The sequence below is a fragment of the Triticum aestivum genome, chromosome 3A (genome assembly GCF_018294505.1).
Source record: "Triticum aestivum cultivar Chinese Spring chromosome 3A, IWGSC CS RefSeq v2.1, whole genome shotgun sequence".
Classification (NCBI taxonomy): Eukaryota; Viridiplantae; Streptophyta; class Magnoliopsida; order Poales; family Poaceae; genus Triticum; species Triticum aestivum.
Genome location: NC_057800.1, coordinates 587,800,545 through 587,804,323, shown reverse-complemented (window position 1 = coordinate 587,804,323; position 3,779 = coordinate 587,800,545).

The window sequence follows — 3,779 nt, the reverse complement described above, 5'->3', positions numbered from 1 at the left end:
TGCGGCGCCTCTGGACGACAGGGCGATGGTGAGCATGGGGCCCAAGGAGCACAGTCGGGAGGCTGTTCTCGATGCTGTGATCACTCCTAGTATCTCCTACACACAGCTTCGTCGGATCGACCCGAGCCTGAGCCAGCGCACGAGCCAGCCAGTGACCAGTGCACAGTCCCTCTTTCAGGAGCAACAATCTGTAAGTATTTTCCCTCTTATCTTCATTGCTCACTTTATTTTCCGCATTTAGTAGTTTTATGAGTTCCATCATGTCATACCGTAGGCCTACCTGCAGTACACACGCCAGGAGACCATGGCGTGGCATCAGAGGCTTTATGAACACCAAGTGCAGAGGGATAGCCAGATGCAGTAGGCTTTTCAGGAAATGGCGGCCGGCAGGTGTCCTCAGTTCCCTCGAGCATAATGCCCTCCAGCACAACCAGTGCTACTGAGCTTTGAGGAGTTTGTGGCACAGAATGCTGGCCCCTCGCCAGTTAGTTCATCCCCAATCTATTCACCCAAAGCATGTCATGCCTTTCAACACAGTCATATATCTCGTTAATATGTCTTTTCAACATCCAGGGAACAGGTGGATCTACCGTTGGCGGTGGTCTTCGTAGCACTCCGGAGACACGGAGCCCGACCACTCCGATCCACGGAGGCGGAGGCGGAGGTGGAGGCGGTAGCGCTGCCGCTAGCAGTGACGACCTGGGCTTCGGCGGTCTTGGCGGTGACGACCTCCGCGGTGCTCGACGTCCTGGCGCTTAAGCCTTTGGGTCACATTGTGGCGGTCTTGGTGGTGATGATACTTATATGCTAGTGATGTTTCTTATTGTTGTTTGTGAGATTCTTATATGCTTAGGTGGTGATGATACTTATATGTTTATGCTTTGCGATGCTTCTTATGATGTGTGATGATGAATTTGTTGTGTGATGCTGCTCCTTATTGTTATGTGATGCATATATTGCTGTATGATCCTTATATATGCTATATATATTCAAATGAATTGAGCTGAAACAAAATAGAAAAAAGAAAAAAAACAGGCAGAAACTATGCCGACGGCTAGGCCGTCGTCATAGAGCTGCCGTGAGTTCCCAGTGCTGACACGTGGCAGGTCTATGCCGACGGCCTAGCCGTCGGCATAGTTTAAAACTAAGCCGACGGCCAGGCCGTCGGCATAGCCCTGCTCCCAGGAGAGCCCAGTTGCTTCCACGTGTCAGGTCTATGCCGACGGCTTGGGCGTCGGCTTAGTTTGAACCTATGCCGACGGCAAGGCCGTCGGCATAGACCTGCCCCAGGGGCGACGCTTGCTCGCCACGTGGCTCATCTATGCCGACGGCTTAGCCGTCAGCATAGGTTCAAACTAAGACGACGACCAGGCCGTCGGCATAGACCTGACATGTGGCGAGCATGCGTTGGCCAGGACTTGATGGCGGCCGTCGTTTGGAGGTAACGTTGCCGACGGCCAGGGCCGTCGGCATAGATGTACGAACACCGTCGGGATAGGACCTATGCCGACGGCCTTTCTATGTCGACGGCCTCCCAGGCTACGCCGACGGATATGTTGCCGACGGCCCTATGCCGATAAGGGCCGTCGGCATAGGCCTATCCCGACGGTCAGTTAGGGCTATGCCGACGGCCAGGGCCGTCGGCATAGGGTGCGATTCCGGTAGTGCATGTGTTTTCTCGTTGGGAAGCTGTGGGCTTGTCCAAGTTTCCTGTCTCGACGGAGCGGTCCGGACGTGTTTTGGCATCTAACGCGGGGTTGTATCGGTTCGTCGATCAGTTCCTATGTACATTTTTCCGCAAACCGGAAATAAACTGGGGGCTTAGCAGGCGTCCGGATCGCTGCCGCGCCCGTTTCTGACTGCCCCGCTCATCAGAAACCCTCTCCCACGCCCGTGCGCATTCCCGTCCGAAGTCAGCTGCCTGCATTCATGCCAGCCCAGAGCGTACACGACCGCTCACTACAGCCGGCATTGAAGCGGCTCGCCGACAACTACTTGTGAGCTGCGTTGGGATTCCCCTGAAGAGGAGAGGATGATGCAGTAAAGTAGAGATAAGTATTTTCTTCAGTTAAGAAGTAAGGTTATCAATCCAGTAGGAGAACCATGCAACACCTCGTTAGTAGTACCTACACACAAAATAATAAATACTTGCACCCAACGCAAACAAGGGGTTGTCAATCCCTTGATGATTAATTGCAAGGATCAAATCTTGCAGTGATAGGTACATAAACGGAAGCACAAAATAAAATTACAGCAAGGTATTTTTCGATTTTAATATATGATACAGATAGACTTGGTGGGCATAGTTTTCACTAGATGGTTCTCTCTTGAACATAGTATACAGTGGGTAAACAAATTACTGTTGAGCAATTGATAGAAAAATGGATAATCATGACAATGTCCAAGGAAATGATCATGTATATAGGCATCACGTCCAAGACAAGTAGACCGACTCCTGCCTGCATTACTACTATTACTCCACACATCGACCGCTATCCAACATGCATCTAGAATATTATGTTCATAAAAACGGAGTAACGCCTTAAGCAATATGACATGATGTAGACAAAGTAAATTCAATTAATATGAATAATCCCCATCATTTTACCCTTCATGACAACAATACAAATACGTGTCATGTCCCCTTCATTCACTGGGATTGAGCACCGCAAGACCGAACCCATCACAAAACACCTCTCCCATTGCAAGATAAATCAATCTAGTTGACCAAAACAAACGGATAGATCAGAGAGAAATACAAAGCTGTAACAATCATGCATAAAAGAGTTCAGAGAAGACTCAAATAATATTCATCGGATCCTAACAAACACACCGCAAAAAAATTAAATCGAATAAATCTCCAAGAACATCGAGGAGAATATTGTATTGAAGATCAAAGAGAGAGAAGAAGCCATCTAGCTACTAGCTATGTGTTGGAGAACGCAGTATTTCAAAAAAAATTCCTACGATCACGCAAGATCTATCTAGGAGATGCATAGCAATGAGAGGGGAGAGTGTGTCTACATATCCTCGTAGACCGAAAGCGGAAGCATTGAGTAACGCGGTTGATATAGTCGAACGTCTTCGCGATCCAACCGATCAAGTACCGAACGTACGGCACCTCCGCGTTCTGCACACGTTCAGCTAGTGACGTCCCTTGGACTCTAGATCCAGCTGAGGCCGAGGGAGAGTTTCGTTAGCACGACGGTGTGTTGATGGTGATGATGAAGTTACCGACGCAGGGCTTCGCCTAAGCACTACGACAATATGACCGAGGTGGAAATCTATGGAGGGGGGCACCACACATGGCTAAGAAATCAACTTGTGTGTCTATGGGGTGCCCCCTTCCCCCTATATAAAGGAGAGAGGATGGGAGGGCCGGCCCGCCCCTAGGGCGCGCCCCAAGAGGGGGAATCCTACTCCTAGTAGGAGTAGGTTCCCCCTTTTCTAGTCCAACAAGGAGAAGGAAGGAGAGGAAGAGGGAGAGGGAAAGAGGGGTCGCGCGCCCTTCCCTTGTCCTATTCGGACTCCCGTGAGGGGGGCGCGCGCCACCTCCTGGCTGCGGCCCTCTCTCTCCCCTAAGGCCCACTAAGGCCCATGACTTTCCGGGGGGAGGGAGGTTCCGGTAACCCTCCGGCACTCCGATTTTATCCGAAACTATTCGGAACACTTCCGGTGTCGGAATAACATGGTCCAATATATCAATCTTTATGTCTCGACCATTTGGAGACTCCTCATCATGTATGTGATCACATTCGGGACTCCGAACAACCTTCGGT